This window comes from Pelobates fuscus, chromosome 10 (assembly GCF_036172605.1).
Source record: "Pelobates fuscus isolate aPelFus1 chromosome 10, aPelFus1.pri, whole genome shotgun sequence".
NCBI lineage: Eukaryota > Metazoa > Chordata > Amphibia > Anura > Pelobatidae > Pelobates > Pelobates fuscus.
In genome coordinates this window covers 154,135,025-154,152,608 of record NC_086326.1, presented here as the reverse complement: position 1 = coordinate 154,152,608, position 17,584 = coordinate 154,135,025, and the positions used below count along the sequence as shown (strand labels likewise).

Sequence of the window (17,584 nt, the reverse complement as noted above, 5' to 3'; positions counted from 1 at the left end):
CCAGGACCTGGCTGTGTGTTACTTACCTTCCAGGATCTGGCTGTGTGTTACTTACCTCCCAGGACCTGGCTGTGTGTTACTTACCTTCCAGGACCTGGCTGTGTGTTACTTACCTTCCAGGACCTGGCTGTGTGTTACTTACCTTCCAGGACCTAGCTGTGGAGGAGTAGCTGATTCCCTCACCGGAAGTGACGAGTTGGGGCTTTTCACTATGTCTATGGGTAGAACAGGGCATTCAGGGGGCGGAGCTTGTGCACTGAGTTAAGGAAGGAAGATTTTAATTGGACATTTAAAATGACGTTTTCGATTCTCCGGCGCCATGTTGGATGAGGGCAGACTCCCTATTAATGTCATTGAACAGTGTGGGCAATAGGCCGCCATTAGCGAGACTGAGAGAGAGTCACACCGGAAATAGATGCTTGACCTGGAGGAGGAAGGAGTAGCTGCTTCCGGTGTTTGTTCCATGTGGACAGAAACTGTTATTGGACAAAACAGCTTTAATTAATAGAATCTGAATGGTAAGAGCGAGTAATGAGTGGATTTACTGTATATAGCATTCATGTGATCTATATAGTATACAGCATTCATGTAATATATATATAGTATACAGCATTCATGTACTATGGAGAGTATACAGCATTCATGTACTATGGAGAGTATACAGCATTCATGTAATATATATATATAGCATTCATGTACCATGTAGAGTATACAGCATTCATGTAATATATATATATATATAGCATTCATGTAATATATATATAGTATACAGCATTCATGTACTATGTAGAGTATACAGCATTCATGTACTATGTAGAGTATACAGCATTCATGTACTATGGAGAGTATACAGCATTCATGTAATATATATATATATATATATATAGCATTCATGTACCATGTAGAGTATACAGCATTCATGTAATATATATATAGCATTCATGTACCATGTAGAGTATACAGCATTCATGTAATATATATATATAGTATACAGCATTCATGTACTATGTAGAGTATACAGCATTCATGTAATATATATATATAGTATACAGCATTCATGTACCATGTAGAGTATACAGCATTCATGTACCATGTAGAGTATACAGCATTCATGTAATATATATAGTATACAGCATTCATGTACTATGTAGAGTATACAGCATTCATGTACTATATATAGTATACAGCATTCATGTACTATATATAGAGTATACATCATTCACGAAATAGTATACAGCATTCATGTACTATATATAGTATACAGCATTCATGTAATATATATATATATATATATATATATATATAGTATACAGCATTCATGCAATATACATATATATAGTATACAGCATTCATGTACTATATATAGTATACAGCATTCATGTAATATATATAGTATACAACATTCATGTACTATATAGTATACAGCATTCATGTAATATATATATATTATACAGCATTCATGTAATATATATATATATATATATATATATATTATACAGCATTCATGTAATATATATATATATATATATATATAGAGAGAGTATACAACATTCAAGTACTATGTAGAGTATACAGCATTCATGTACCATAGAGTATACAGCATTCATGTAATATATAGAGTATATAGCATTCATGTACTATGTAGAGTATACAGCATTCACGTACCATAGAGTATACAGCATTCACGTACCATAGAGTATACAGCATTCATGTAATATATAGAGTATACAGCATTAATGTATCGTATATAGCATTCACGTAATATCTTATACAGCATTCATGTAATATATATAGTATATAGCTGTAAGGAAACCAAGTATATTTAACCCCTTAAGGACACATGACGTGCCTGACATGTCATGATTCCCTTTTATTCCAGAAGTTTGGTCCTTAAGGGGTTAAACCTCTTTCGGTAGTTTCCTCCCGAAGTGCCAGGGTCTAGTGTAGATAGATCTCCGTTCGGTAGTACCAAGGAACGAAATCCATACGAAATACCAATAGCTTCACAAGATAATTCCCTTAGTAAAGCATACGAATTCCAAATAACAGCCAGAGTCAAGGATCAGGATATAAGTAGAACTGAGCTTTATTCACACACACACACAGCCTTTTATGCAGGTCCCCATGCAAGGGGACATCCCACAGGGAGGAGTAACATTTATCCAATCATGTACAGTAAAAATATAAAACACACCCAACACAAACATGTAATTCCCTCCCCTAGCCCTGGAGATAATCAGGTCTGATACAGTGGCAACCTAATTATCTCCAAGCAGAAAAATCACTAGTTTCCCCAATTTCTGGAACACCCCTTTATACATGGGGTATCCCCACAAATCCTATGTCCCCTGATAGCCCTGATCTGGGTGATCATATTCAAATTTCACCCAGATCGGTTCAGGGGTTCTCAAAAACTATGGAAGTCCTTTGTGACCGGTTCACCGTGGGTGGGCTGCCCAAAATAGTTCCACAAGTTTGGGTGTTTTTGCCGGTCACTTTAGAAAAGGGCGAAAAACGAATAAAAGTACCGAATGGATTCCCCTGGCTCCTAGCAGCGATTGTTCCCCTCATTCGTATGCACAACCGTACCGAATAGCGCTCTTCTAGCTAATCGGTATCTATAGTTCCAGCGTTCGTATGATTGAGACCGGTGTTTGGGAAGTCGAGTATCCGATTTTAGTTCCAGACACTCGACGACCAAGTCCCGCTGCCTTTGTTTGAATGAAAAAAAGATGGCCGCGGTTTTCTCTGCCACGTGGCGTTCGGCAGAACGAACGCTGGCCGCACACGTAGAGGGTTTAAGTGATGCCGGCTTTTTAAGTTAAGTGAGCCAGGGGTGGTCTTTGTTCGGCAGTTCCATCTGCCGACTGAAAACATGAAGAAATAGCAGGAAACAGGCAGAAATAGTACTGTACTGAAATAATACTACAGTACTACAGCCGATAAAAGGGTAAGGCATCTTTGCCGCTTGTGGATCACATGGGTCTCTGCATTTTCGGGTGCCCCCTGTGGGTGTATTGCAGCCCAGTTGTAGGTAGGACGTTAGTTGTCTGTGCATTCCCACCAGGGGTGGCTGTGAGTGATGAGCCTTCCTGTGCTTGGTAGCTGTAGTGGAGGCTTGTTGCTTGCCACAGCAGATTGCAGACCAGCTGGTTCCCGGAGGTCGCATGGCCCCCTTCTGGCTCGGGGAGAAGGTATGCCTGGCCTCTGTGCTTCTGTCAGTCGCCATTTTAGGTGAGGCGTTTGGGCCACGAGGCTGGGTGGTAATGTAGCGGTGGTTTGCCATGGGGATCGGGATGACCCCCACCGGTCCAAGGGGGGGGGGACGGGGCAGCGGAGCGCCGACCGGAGAACTGGGAGAGCGGCCGTCTCACACCAGCTCAAGCCTTCGTAGGCCGCAGACCTCAATCAGGTTACTTTTAATCCGGATCGGAACTTGAGGGGTATCCCCGTGTTCAGCGTCAGCTAGGGAGTACTGTGGGTCCAAAGTTAGGGCTGTAGCTGTGATCGGCTCGCCGTTAGCACCGATATTCCGGTTCTGGTGCAGGAGCTCAGACGACATGCGTCTGATCCGGTCGGCGGTCAGGCCCCGCCCCCCCTAAACCCTAATATTTGTGTTCAGCAAAGTCTCCCATGTATAACAGTACCCCCCATGTACAGGTTTTATGGTGTTTTCAAAAGTTACAGAGTCAAATATAAGGCTTGCGTTTCATTTTTTTTACATTGAAATTCGCCAGATTGGTTACGTTGCCTTTGAGACCGTATGGTAGCCCAGGAATGAAAATTACCCCCATGGTGGCATACCATTTGCAATAGTAGACAAACATTGGCCAAAGTTAGTGTTAATATTTGTTTGTGTATGAAAAATGCAAAAAACTAATTTGAACGCCAATCTTGGCCAGTGTTTCTCTGAAACTGCTATGTTTATAGAAAAAAGGGTTAAACCTAGCTGGACCAGGCACCCAGACCACTTCATTAAGCTGAAGTGGTCTGGGTGCCTATAGTGGTCCTTTAATGGGGGTCGTGAGACTTTGCAGAATCCAAATATGTGCTTTTTTTTTTTTTTGCAGTTAAAGCTAACAGTATTATGACATTTACAGCTAAAATGTCAGGCAGAACTACAATTTATTTTTTTAATCTTAATTTCTCACAGTTTTTTTAAATTTTATTCATTAAAATTGTTATTTATATAGCGCCATCAAATTCCGCAGTGCTTTACAATGGGTGGACGAACAGACATGTAGTTGTAACCAGACAAGTTGGACACACAGGAACAGAAGGGTTGAGGGCCTGCTCAATGAGCTTACATGCTAGAGGGAGTGGGGTAAAATGACACAAAAAGGTAAGGATAGTATTAGACTAGTGACAGTTGCAGAAGAGGAATCAGTTGGGAGCTATTAACCGTTTAATTGATACGCTTTTATGAAGAAGTGGGTTTTTAACGATTTTTTGAAGGAGTGGAGACTGGGTGAGCATCTAACGGAGGAGGGAAGCAAGTTCCACAGGAACGGTGCAGCCCTCGATAAATCTTGAAGGCGAGCATCAGAGGTGGGAGAAGAAGATAAGACGTAAGTCTTCAGCAGATCGTAAGGGCCTAGACGGGACATACTTGTGTATAAGGGAGAATAGATAGGTGGGAGCAGCATTATGTAACGATTTGAAAGTAAGAACCAGAATTTTAAATTGAGCTCTATATTTTATAGGAAGCCAATGTAGGGACTGACAGAAGGTTGAGGCGTGGGTGGTGCGGGCGGACTGGAAGATGGGCCTCGCTGCCGCATTCATTATGGACTGTAACGGCGCAAGTTAGGAGCACGCAAAAACACTGAGAAACTGATTACAGTAGTCAAGGTGGAATGGACCAACACCTTAGTCGCATCTGGTGTTAAGTATGGGCGGATACGCGCAATGTTTTTGAGATGGAAATGACAGGATTTGGCGATAGATTGAACATGAGGCTTGAAGGAGAGGTCGGAGTCAAAGAGAACACCTAGGCAGTGAGCCTGCGTGGTGGAGCTGATGGTAGCACTGTTGAAGTGGAGGGAGAAAGACACAGGAGTAACAACACTTGAGGGAGGAAAGACCAGAATTTCAGTTTTGGTCAAGTTTAGTTTAAGGAAGTGGGCAGCCATCCAGTGAGAAATAGCAGAGAGGCAGTCAGAGACACTAGTCAAGAGGGACGGGGAGAGATCAGGAGAGGACAGGTAGATTTGCGTGTCATCTGCATAGAAATGATATTGGAAGCCACATTAGCTAATGAATTTACCAAGGGAGGCAGTATAGATGGAGAACAGTAGGGGACCAAGGACTGAACCTTGGGGGACACCAACAGAGAGGAGTTGGGGAGAAGAAGCAGAGCCAGAGAAAGAAACACTGAAAGAGCGCTGGGAGAGGTAGAAGGAGCACCAGGAGAGAGCAATATCTTGTAGACCGGTATTGCGGAGGATAAGAAGAAACTGTTGATGATCAACAGTATCAAAAGCCTCAGACAGGTCAAGGAGAATTAGGATAGAGTAGTGACCACGAGATTTTGCAGCGAGTAGATCAGTGGATACTTTGGTCAGTGCCGTTTCCACAGAGTGCTTACCGCGGAAACCAGACTGAAGCGGGTCTAGCAGAGAGTTGGACTTGAGGAAGTCTGTCAGTCTCGCATACACAATTCTTTCAAGGATCTTGGATGCAAAAGGCAGTAGCGAGATAGGACGATAGTTGGATGGGGAGTTAGGGTCAAGATTGGGCTTCTTTAGAATTGGGGTTACAGTTGCATGTTTGAAGGGCGATGGAAATATACCAGAGGAGAGAGAGAGATTGAGAATTTTAGTGAGAGGTGGAGAAAGAGAAGAAGACAGAATACGGATGAGATGCGAGGGAATTGGATCTAGGGAGCAGGTGGTGGGGCGGGAGGACTGGAGCAGAGCAGAAACCTCTTCCAATGTAGCGGGTGCGAATCAACATAGAACAGCAGAGGGAGTGAAGTTAGGGGAAGTATTGCAAGGGGGAGGAGAAAGATGAGAGATCTCTTCTCTGATTGTAGAGATCTTGTCAGTGAAGTGAGTTGCAAAGTCTGCGGCAGTCAAGTTAGTAGGTGGAGGAGGTACAGCAGGGCGAAGAACAGAGTTAAATGTGTGAAATAGTCGTTTGGGTTCGCGGGAAAGTGTGGTTATGAGGGTATTGAAGTAATTCACTTTTGCAGAGGAAAGAGCCAAGCTGTAGCCCACCAAAACATAAAGAGGCAGGAGTAGCGCTATCAGAGGGGGACAGCCAGGTCTCTGTAAGTGCAAGTAGTGTGAGTGAGTTTGAGATGAAAAAGTCGTGTATGGTTGTTGATTTTAAATTACTGCAGATGGAGCGGGCATTCCAGAACGCACACTGAATGTTGGTAAGTGAGGGTAAAGGGCAGGGTATTATGATGAGGTTGGTGGAGTTTCTGGTTTTCTTAGTGTGAGCAGACGAGGTGAAGGGCCCTGTATTGGGAGAGACATCACCAGCTGCTAGAAGCAGGAGGAGAGAAAGTGACAGGAGGTGTGAATGGGTTTTGTATGCATGGGGTCTAGGAGGAGATCGATTGTGGGTCGGAGTGAGAGAGTAGAAAAATAAGTGCAAGGCATGAGATGAGAGAAGGGGGAGTGTAGCAGAGAGGGGCATATGTAAATGTGGATGGGGGGACAAGTGAAGTGGTTGCAAGGAGAGATTTTTATACTGAGGGAGGAGGAAAAGACAGATCATTGCTAAACTGGGAAAAATAAAAATTGGAAATAATTGGAATATCAAGAGCAGGTGAAGGTAGGACAAATATTATGTTTTATGAGTTAAGAAAGTGCAGGAGTGTACTATTAAGAGGCAGGTTTTTTTAGTTTTTTTTTTTTTTTAGTTTTTTTTAACCTAACTAAAATGTGGGTGTGACAGACAATCTATAAATGTAATAATGAGTGTGGGGTGGGCATCAGGCTTGCTCACTGAAGGAATGGGCTTGCAAAGTTGGGGAATCAGGCTTTGCAGACGATCAGGCTTGCTCACTGAAGGAATGGGCTTGCAAAGTTGGGGAATCAGGCTTAGCAGACGATCAGGCTTGCTCACTGAAGAAATGGGCTTGCAAAGTTAGGGAATCAGGCTTAGCAGACGATCAGGCTTGCTCACTGAAGAAATGGGCTTGCAAAGTTGGGGAATCAGGCTTAGCAGACGATCAGGCTTGCTCACTGAAGGAATGGGCTTGCAAAGTTGGGGAATCAGGCTTTGCAGACGATCAGGCTTGCTCACTGAAGAAATGGGCTTGCAAAGTTGGGGAATCAGGCTTAGCAGACGATCAGGCTTGCTCACTGAAGGAATGGGCTTGCAAAGTTGGGGAATCAGGCTTTGCAGACGATCAGGCTTGCTCACTGAAGGAATGGGCTTGCAAAGTTGGGGAATCAGGCTTAGCAGACGATCAGGCTTGTTCACTGAAGGAATGGGCTTGCAAAGTTGGGGAATCAGGCTTTGCAGACGATCAGGCTTGCTCACTGAAGAAATGGGCTTGCAAAGTTGTGGAATCAGGCTTAGCAGACGATCAGGCTTGCTCACTGAAGGAATGGGCTTGCAAAGTTGGGGAATCAGGCTTAGCAGACGATCAGGCTTGCTCACTGAAGGAATGGGCTTGCAAAGTTGGGGAATCAGGCTTGCTCACTGAAGGAATGGGCTTGCAAAGTTGGGGAATCAGGCTTTGCAGACGATCAGGCTTGCTCACTGAAGGAATGGGCTTGCAAAGTTGGGGAATCAGGCTTTGCAGACGATCAGGCTTGCTCACTGAAGGAATGGGCTTGCAAAGTTGGGGAATCGGGCTTTGCAGACGATCAGGCTTGCTCACTGAAGGAATGGGCTTGCAAAGAGATGTCAGAGAGCTTGCAATAAAGGTAAGGGAGGGGGAAATGTATCTAGGTACAGAGATGAAGAGATGGATATTCAAATAAAAAATAATAAATTATGTTTCAAATATGAATAGTTCATGAGAAATTAAAGTCCAGTTTCTCCTGAACAAAATGATATATAACTAGAAAAGCTACAATTTCTGGGGAAATTGTGTGAAGTGTTCTTGCCTCCATCAGTAGTCTACAACTAGAGTGGGCGGAGTAACTGTTATTATTTATTTATATAGCACATTTAATTGCAACGTTGTTGCCCAAAGTGCTTCACAGTTACATTAAAACATACAGTTATAAAAACATTAGCAGGTGCAAAAGGCCCTGTCTATGACATCACTTGCTGCTGCAGCCTGGCACAGGTCAGAGTATTTTTGCGGTTGCCATCTTCAAACGGTCGTATTTTAAAAACTATAAATCCTACAGCGAAGAGCTTTATATTGTGAGAATCACAAGACCCAGACCTACATTTTGATGCATAGTATGTCTCTGCAATATTAAAAATGAAGGCACAGTCGCAGTTTAGAAATTGACCTTCAAGTTTGAGCTGGCTAGAGTGGAGTTTCAATGAATGTCAATGGAGTTGCAAACAAATGGTCATATTGTGAAAACAATCAGGACTATGGATTAGCCGTGGACATTTTTAGTGGCAGCAGGGATAGCTGAACGTTTTGATATACGATTTGTGTAGGTGGGCTTGAAAATGAGGGAGTGGTGGCAGTTTAGAAATCATGTCCTGATTTTTCAGCTTTTGCCAGCTCCCACTCTAGCTTTGCCATTCATTCCTATGGGACAAATTTCACCACAAGAACGATGATATTCCGAGAACCATTCGGCGAAACGTTCCACAAAGTAATAGCAATCCGATCGGGAACAATCTGTACGTTTTGGTAAATTTTTGTCTACATAGTGTAAAAAACTGTGGGAGGAGTTAGGGTGGCAAATTTGGCTATAATAATAATATATATGTGAGATAACAGTAAGTGGTCTTGCTATGCAAGAACACTTAATAATAATAATAATAATAACTAGAAAAGCTACAATTTCTGGGGAAATTGTGTGAAGTGTTCTTGCCTCCACCAGTAGTCTACAACTGGAGTGGGCGGAGTAACTGTTATCATTTATATAGCACATTTAATTGCAACGTTGTTGCACAGTTACATTAAAATATACATTTATAAAAACATTAGCAGGTGTGAAAAAGGCTTTGTCTATGACATCACTTGCTGCTGCAGCCTGGCACAGGTCAGAGTATTTTTGCGGTTGCCATCTTCAAATGGTCGTATTTTAAAAACTATAAATCCTACAGTGAAGAGCTTTATATTGTGAGAATCACAAGACCAAGACCTACATTGTGATGCATAGTATGTCTCTGAAATATTAACAATGAAGGCACAGTCGCAGTTTAGAAATTGCCCTTCAAATGTGAGCTTTGCAGAGTGGAGTTTCAATGAATGTCAATGGACGGCGTGAGTTGCAAACAAATGGTCATATTGCGAAAACTATCAGGACTATGGCTTAGCTGTGGACATTTTTAGTGGCAGCAGGGATAGCTGAACGTTTTGATATAAGATTTGTGTAGGTGGGCCTGAAAATGAGGGAGTGGTGGCAGTTTAGAAATCATGTCCTGATTTTTCAGCTTTTGCCAGCTCCCACTCTAGCTTTGCCATTCATTCCTATGGGACAAATTTCGCCACAAGAACGACGATAGTCTGTGAACCATTCGGCGAAACGTTCCACAAAGTAATAGCAATCCGATCGGGAACAATCTGCACGTTTTGGTATATTTTTGTCTATGTAGTGTAAAAACTGTGGGAGGAGTTAGGGTGGCAAATTTGGCTATAATAATAATAATAATATATATGTGAGATAACAGTAAGTGGTCTTGCTATGCAAGAACACTTAATAATAATAATAATAATAATAATAATAATAACTAGAAAAGCTACAATTTCTGGGGAAATTGTGTGAAGTTTTCTTGCCTCCACCAGTAGTCTACAACTGGAATGGGCGGGGTAACTGTTATTATTTATTTATATAGCACATTTAATTGCAATGTTGTTGCACAGTTACATTAAACCATACATTTATAAAAACATTAGCAGGTGTACAAATGGCCCTGTCTATGACATCACTTGCTGCTGCAGCCTTGCACAGGTCAGAGTATTTTGGCTGTTGCCATCTTCAAACGGTCATATTTTAAAAACTATAAATCCTACAGCGAAGAGCTTTATATTGTGAGAATTACAAGACCCACACCTACATTTTGATGTATAGTATGTCTCTGCAATATTAAAAATGAAGGCACAGTCGCAGTTTAGAAATTACCCTTCAAATGTGAGCTTTGCAGAGTGGAGTTTCAATGAATGTCAATGGGTGGCGTTAGTTGCAAACAAATGGTCATATTGCGAAAACAATCAGGACTATGGCTTAGCCGTGGACATTTTTAGTGGCAGCAGGGATAGCTGAACGTTTTGATATAAGATTTGTGTAGGTGGGCTTGAAAATGAGGGAGTAGTGGCAGTTTAGAAATCATGTCCTGATTTTTCAGCTTTTGCCAGCTCCCACTCTAGCTTTGCCATTCATTCCTATGGGACAAATTTCGCCACAAGAATGACGATATTCCGAGAACCATTCAGCGAAACGTTCCACAAAGTAATAGCAACGCGATCGGGAACAATCTGCACGTTTTGGTAAATTTTTGTCTATGTAGTGTAAAAACTGTGGGAGGAGTTAGGGTGGCAAATTTGGCTATAATAAGAATAATAAGAACTAGAAAAGCTACAATTTCTGGGGAAATTGTGAAGTGTTCTTGCCTCCACCAGTAGTCTACAACTGGAGTGGGCGGAGTAACTGTTATTATTTATTTATATAGCACATTTAATTGCAACGTTGTTGCCCAAAGTGCTTCACAGTTACATTAAAACATACAGTTATAGAAACCATTAGCAGGTGCAAAAGGCCCTGTCTATGACATCACTTGCTGCTGCAGCCTTGCACAGGTCAGAGTATTTTTGCGGTTGCCATCTTCAAACGGTCGTATTTTAAAAACTATAAATCCTACAGTGAAGAGCTTTATATTGTGAGAATCACAAGACCCAGACCTACATTTTGATGTATAGTATGTCTCTGAGATATTAACAATGAAGGCACAGTCGCAGTTTAGAAATTGCCCTTCAAATGTGAGCTTTGCAGAGTGGAGTTTCAATGAATGTCAATGGACTGCGTGAGTTGCAAACAAATGGTCATATTGTGAAAACTATAAGGAATACGACTTAGCTGTGGACATTTTTAGTGGCAGCAGGGATAGCTGAACGTTTTGATATAATATTTGTGTAGGTGGGCCTGAAAATGAGGGAGTGGTGGCAGTTTAGAAATCATGTCCTGATTTTTCAGCTTTTGCCAGCTCCCACTCTAGCTTTGCCATTCATTCCTATGGGACAAATTTTGCCACAAGAACGACGATATTCCGAGAACCATTCAGCGAAACGTTCCACAAAGTAATAGCAACGCGATCGGGAACAATCTGCACGTTTTGGTAAATTTTTGTCTATGTAGTGTAAAAACTGTGGGAGGAGTTAGGGTGGCAAATTTGGCTATAATAAGAATAATAATAATAATATATATGTGAGATAACATTAAGTGGTCTTGCTATGCAAGAACACTTAACTAGAAAAGCTACAATTTCTGGGGAAATTGTGAAGTGTTCTTGCCTCCACCAGTAGTATACAACTGGAGTGGGCGGAGTAACTGTTATTTATTTATATAGCACATTTAATTGCAACGTTGTTGCACAGTTACATTAAAACATACAGTTATAAAAACATTAGCAGGTGCAAAAGGCCCTGTCTATGACATCACTTGCTGCTGCAGCCTTGCACAGGTCAGAGTATTTTTGCGGTTGCCATCTTCAAACGGTCGTATTTTAAAAACTATAAATCCTACAGTGAAGAGCTTTATATTGTGAGAATTACAAGACCCACACCTACATTTTGATGTATAGTATGTCTCTGCAATATTAAAAATGAAGGCACAGTCGCAGTTTAGAAATTACCCTTCAAATGTGAGCTTTGCAGAGTGGAGTTTCAATGAATGTCAATGGACGGCGTGAGTTGCAAACAAATGGTCATATTGTGAAAACTATAAGGACTATGGCTTAGCTGTGGACATTTTTAGTGGCAGCAGGGATAGCTGAACGTTTTGATATAAGATTTGTGTAGGTGGGCCTGAAAATGAGGGAGTGGTGGCAGTTTAGAAATCATGTCCTGATTTTTCAGCTTTTGCCAGCTCCCACTCTAGCTTTGCCATTCATTCCTATGGGACAAATTTTGCCACAAGAACGACGATATTCCGTGAACCATTCGGCGAAATGTTCTACAAAGTAATAGCAATCCGATCGGGAACAATCTGCACGTTTTGGTAAATTTTCGGCTATGTAGTGTAAAAACTGTGGGAGGAGTTAGGGTGGCAAATTTGGCTATAATAAGAATAAGAATAATAATAATAATAACTAGAAAAGCTACAATTTCTGGGGAAATTGTGAAGTGTTCTTGCCTCCACCAGTAGTCTACAACTGGAGTGGGCGGAGTAATTGTTATTATTTATTTATATAGCACATTTAATTGCAATGTTGTTGCCCAAAGTGCTTCACAGTTACATTAAAACATACAGTTATAAAAAATTAGCAGGTGTAAAAGGCTTTGTCTATGACATCACTTGCTGCTGCAGCCTTGCACAGGTCAGAGTATTTTTGCGGTTGCCATCTTCAAACGGTCGTATTTTAAAAACTATAAATCCTACAGTGAAGAGCTTTATATTGTGAGAATCACAAGACCCAGACCTACATTTTGATGTATAGTATGTCTCTGAGATATTAACAAGGAAGGCACAGTCGCAGTTTAGAAATTGCCCTTCAAATGTGAGCTTTGCAGAGTGGAGTTTCAATGAATGTCAATGGAAGGCGTGAGTTGCAAACAAATGGTCATATTGTGAAAACTATCAGGACTATGGCTTAGCCGTGGACATTTTTAGTGGCAGCAGGGATAGCTGAACGTTTTGATATAAGATTTGTGTAGGTGGGCCTGAAAATGAGGGAGTGGTGGCAGTTTAGAAATCATGTCCTGATTTTTCAGCTTTTGCCAGCTCCCACTCTAGCTTTGCTATTCATTCCTATGGGACAAATTTCGCCACAAGAACGACGATATTCCGAGAACCATTCGCCGAAACGTTCCACAAAGTAATAGCAATCCGATCGGGAACAATCTGCACGTTTTGGTATATTTTTGTCTATGTAGTGTAAAAACTGTGGGAGGAGTTAGGGTGGCAAATTTGGCTATAATAAGAATAAGAATAATAATAATATATATGTGAGATAACATTAAGTGGTCTTGCTATGCAAGAACACTTAATAATATATATGTGAGATAACATTAAGTGGTCTTGCTATGCAAGAACACTTAATAATATATATGTGAGATAACATTAAGTGGTCTTGCTATGCAAGAACACTTAATAATAATATATATGTGAGATAACATTAAGTGGTCTTGCTATGCAAGAACACTTAATAATAATATATATGTGAGATAACATTAAGTGGTCTTGCTATGCAAGAACACTTAATAATATATATGTGAGATAACATTAAGTGGTCTTGCTATGCAAGAACACTTAATAATATATATGTGAGATAACATTAAGTGGTCTTGCTATGCAAGAACACTTAATAATAATATATATGTGAGATAACATTAAGTGGTCTTGCTATGCAAGAACACTTAATAATAATATATATGTGAGATAACATTAAGTGGTCTTGCTATGCAAGAACACTTAATAACTAGAAAAGCTACAATTTCTGGGGAAATTGTGTGAAGTGTTCTTGCCTCCATCAGTAGTCTACAACTAGAGTGGACGGAGTAACTGTTAGTATTTATTTATATAGCACATTTAATTGCAATGTTGTTGCCCAAAGTGCTTCACAGTTACATTAAAACATACAGTTATCAAAAAATTAGCAGGTGTAAAAGGCTTTGTCTATGACATCACTTGCTGCTGCAGCCTTGCACAGGTCAGAGTATTTTGGCGGTTGCCATCTTCAAACGGTCGTATTTTAAAAACTATAATTCCTACAGTGAAGAGCTTTATATTGTGAGAATCACAAGACCCAGACCTACATTTTGATGTATAGTATGTCTCTGAGATATTAACAATGAAGGCACAGTCGCAGTTTAGAAATTGCCCTTCAAATGTGAGCTTTGCAGAGTGGAGTTTCAATGAATGTCAATGGAAGGCGTGAGTTGCAAACAAATGGTCATATTGTGAAAACTATCAGGACTATGGCTTAGCCGTGGACATTTCTAGTGGCAGCAGGGATAGCTGAACGTTTTGATATAAGATTTGTGTAGGTGGGCCTGAAAATGAGGGAGTGGTGGCAGTTTAGAAATAATGTCCTGATTTTTCAGATTTTGCCAGCTCCCACTCTAGCTTTGCCATTCATTCCTATGGGACAAATTTCGCCACAAGAACGACGATATTCCGTGAACCATTCGGCGAAACGTTCCACAAAGTAATAGCAATCCGATCGGGAACAATCTGCACGTTTTGGTATATTTTTGTCTATGTAGTGTAAAAACTGTGGGAGGAGTTAGGGTGGCAAATTTGGCTATAATAATAATAATAATAATAATAATAATAATATATATGTGAGATAACATTAAGTGGTCTTGCTATGCAAGAACACTTAATAATATATATGTGAGATAACATTAAGTGGTCTTGCTCTGCAAGAACACTTAATAAAAATAATAACTAGAAAAGCTACAATTTCTGGGGAAATTGTGTGAAGTGTTCTTGCCTCCACCAGTAGTCTATAACTGGAATGGGCGGAGTAACTGTTATTATTTATTTATATAGCACATTTAATTGCAACGTTGTTGCCCAAAGTGCTTCACAGTTACATTAAAACATACAGTTATAAAAACATTAGCAGGTGCAAAAGTCCCTGTCTATGACATCACGTGCTGCTGCAGCCTTGCACAGGTCAGAGTATTTTTGCGGTTGCCATCTTCAAATGGTCGTATTTTAAAAACTATAAATCCTACAGTGAAGAGCTTTATATTGTGAGAATCACAAGACCCAGACCTACATTTTGGTGTATAGTATGTCTCTGAGATATTAACAATGAAGGCACAGTCGCAGTTTAGAAATTGCCCTTCAAATGTGAGCTTTGCAGAGTGGAGTTTCAATGAATGTCAATGGGTGGGGTGAGTTGCAAACAAATGGTCATATTGTGAAAACTATAAGGACTATGGCTTAGCTGTGGACATTTTTAGTGGCAGCAGGGATAGCTGAACGTTTTGATATAAGATTGGTGTAGGTGGGCCTGAAAATGAGGGAGTGGGGGCAGTTTAGAAATCATGTCCTGATTTTTCAGCTTTTGCCATCTCCCACTCTAGCTTTGCCATTCATTCCTATGGGACAAATTTCGCCACAAGAACGATGATATTCCGAGAACCATTTGGCGAAACGTTCCACAAAGTAATAGCAATCCGATCGGGAACAATCTGTACGTTTTGGTATATTTTTGTCTATGTAGTGTAAAAACTGTGGGAGGAGTTAGGGTGGCAAATTTGGCTATAATAAGAATAATAATAATAATATATATGTGAGATAACATTAAGTGGTCTTGCTATGCAAGAACACTTAATAATAATAATATATATGTGAGATAACATTAAGTGGTCTTGCTATGCAAGAACACTTAATAATAATAATAATATATATGTGAGATAACATTAAGTGGTCTTGCTATGCAAGAACACTTAATAATAATATATATGTGAGATAACATTAAGTGGTCTTGCTATGCAAGAACACTTAATAATAACTAGAAAAGCTAAAATTCCTGGGGAAATTGTGTGAAGTGTTCTTGCCTCCACCAGTAGTCTACAACTGGAGTGGGCGGAGTAATTGTTATTATTTATTTATATAGCACATTTAATTGCAACGTTGTTGCCCAAAGTGCTTCACAGTTACATTAAAACATACAGTTATAAAAACATTAGCAGGTGCAAAAGTCCCTGTCTATGACATCACGTGCTGCTGCAGCCTTGCACAGGTCAGAGTATTTTGGCGGTTGCCATCTTCAAATGGTCGTATTTAAAAAACTATAAATCCTACAGCAAAGAGCTTTATATTGTGAGAATCACAAGACCCAGACCTACATTTTGATGTATAGTATGTCTCTGAGATATTAACAATGAAGGCACAGTCGCAGTTTAGAAATTGCCCTTCAAATGTGAGCTTTGCAGAGTGGCGTTTCAATGAATGTCAATGGACTGCGTGAGTTGCAAACAAATGGTCATATTGCGAAAACAATCAGGACTATGGCTTAGCCGTGGACATTTTTAGTGGCAGCAGGGATAGCTGAACGTTTTGATATAAGATTTGTGTAGGTGGGCCTGAAAATGAGGGAGTGGTGGCAGTTTAGAAATCATGTCCTGATTTTTCAGCTTTTGCCAGCTCCCACTCTAGCTTTGCCATTCATTCCTATGGGAAAAATTTTGCCACAAGAACGACGATATTCCGAGAACCATTCGGCGAAACGTTCCACAAAGTAATAGCAATCCGATCGGGAACAATCTGCACGTTTTGGTATATTTTTGTCTATGTAGTGTAAAAACTGTGGGAGGAGTTAGGGTGGCAAATTTGGCTATAATAAGAATAATAATAATAACTAGAAAAGCTACAATTTCTGGGGAAATTGTGTGAAGTGTTCTTGCCTCCACCAGTAGTCTACAACTGGAGTGGGCGGAGTAACTGTTATCATTTATATAGCACATTTAATTGCAACGTTGTTGCACAGTTACATTAAACCATACATTTATAAAAACATTTGCAGATGTGCAAAAGGCCCTGTCTATGACATCACTTGCTGCTGCAGCCTTGCACAGGTCAGAGTATTTTGGCGGTTGCCATCTTCAAACGGTCGTATTTTTAAAACTATAAATCCTTCAGTGAAGAGCTTTATATTGTGAGAATCACAAGACCCAGACCTACATTTTGATGTATAGTATGTCCCTGAGATCTTAACAATGAAGGCACAGTCGCAGTTTAGAAATTGCCCTTCAAATGTGAGCTTTGCAGAGTGGAGTTTCAATGAATGTCAATGGACTGCATGAGTTGCAAACAAATGGTCATATTGTGAAAACTATAAGGACTATGGCTTAGCTGTGGACATTTTTAGTGGCAGCAGGGATAGCTGAACGTTTTGATATAAGATTTGTGTAGGTGGGCCTGAAAATGAGGGAGTGGTGGCAGTTTAGAAATCATGTCCTGATTTTTCAGCTTTTGCCAGCTCCCACTCTTGCTTTGCCATTCATTCCTATGGGACAAGTTTCGCCACAAGAACGACGATATTCCGTGAACCATTCGGCGAAACGTTCCACAAAGTAATAGCAATCCGATCGGGAACAATATGCACGTTTTGGTAAATTTTCGTCTATGTAGTGTAAAAACTGTGGGAGGAGTTAGGGTGGCAAATTTGGCTATAATAAGAATAATAAGAATAATAATAATTTCCTGGCTAATCATGGCAGCATTTAACATATGGGTTTAGCTCCTCCCTCTAACCCTCAGGACAGGAAACACAATCAATCAAACAATTAAGCCTACCTTCCCCTACTATATTA

At 40.5% G+C, this 17,584-nt stretch overlaps 1 protein-coding gene across 1 annotated transcript in view; it reads left to right on the top strand.

The window, feature by feature from the left end:
* Positions 1 to 431: 431 nt before the first annotated feature.
* The window catches only part of LOC134574880 (oocyte zinc finger protein XlCOF22-like), a 28,746-nt gene continuing 11,593 nt past the window's right edge, over positions 432 to 17,584 (top strand). The window contains exon 1 of the mRNA XM_063433928.1: positions 432 to 518. The gene's annotated coding sequence lies outside the window, so the exon portion shown is untranslated. The remainder of the gene's footprint in view (positions 519 to 17,584) is intronic.